The following is an 846-nucleotide window of genomic DNA, read 5'->3' on the forward strand; positions in this document are numbered from 1 at the left end:
CATTTTGCATTCCAGACAGACTTTGAGAGATCAAATTGACTTGTTGAGTCAATATCTTGTTCTGAGCCAGTATGGCATTCAGAGTGTCAATCTCAAGAACTCCTTTCTTCTGACTAGTCCCATTGTTCACAGGATTCCTTTCAGAAGTGTACATGAATTGGTTATTTGCAACCATTTCAATTAGCTCTTGAGCCTCTGTAGGCGTCTTCTTCAGATGAAGAGATCCTCCAGCAGAGCTATCCAAAGACATCTTGGACAGTTTAGAGAGACCATCATAGAAAATACCTATGATGCTCCATTCAGAAAGCATGTCAGAAGGACATTTTCTGATCAATTGTTTGTATCTTTCCCAAGCTTCATAGAGGGATTCTCCATCCTTCTGTCTGAAGGTTTGGACTTCCACTCTAAGCTTACTCCATCTTTGTGGTGGAAAGAACTTTGCCAAGAAGGCATTGACTAGCTTTTCCCAAGAGTCCAGGCTTTCTTTAGGTTGAGAGTCCAACCATATTCTAGCTCTGTCTCTTACAGCAAAAGGGAATAGCATCAGTCTGTAGACCTCAGGGTCAACCCCATTAGTCTTGACTGTGTCACAGATTTGCAAGAACTCAGCTAAAAACTGATGAGGATCTTCCAATGGAAGTCCATGGAACTTGCAATTCTGTTGCATTAGAGAAACTAATTGAGGCTTAAGCTCAAAGTTGTTTGCTCCAATGGCAGGGATAGAGATGCTTCTCCCATAGAAGTTGGGAGTAGGTGCAGTAAAGTCACCCAGCACCTTCCTTGCATTGTTGGCATTGTTGTTGTTTTCTGCTGCCATGTGTTCTTCTTCTTTGAAGAATTCGGTCA

At 42.1% G+C, this 846-nt stretch overlaps 1 non-coding gene across 1 annotated transcript; it reads left to right on the forward strand.

The window, feature by feature from the left end:
- Positions 1-304: 304 nt before the first annotated feature.
- On the forward strand, positions 305-412 carry LOC130964831 (small nucleolar RNA R71). Its single transcript, XR_009080901.1, has one exon. It is a non-coding gene; the product is annotated as a small nucleolar RNA R71 (small nucleolar RNA).
- The last annotated feature ends 434 nt before the right edge of the window (positions 413-846 follow it).

The sequence above is a fragment of the Arachis stenosperma genome, chromosome 2 (assembly GCF_014773155.1).
Source record: "Arachis stenosperma cultivar V10309 chromosome 2, arast.V10309.gnm1.PFL2, whole genome shotgun sequence".
Classification (NCBI taxonomy): domain Eukaryota; kingdom Viridiplantae; phylum Streptophyta; class Magnoliopsida; order Fabales; family Fabaceae; genus Arachis; species Arachis stenosperma.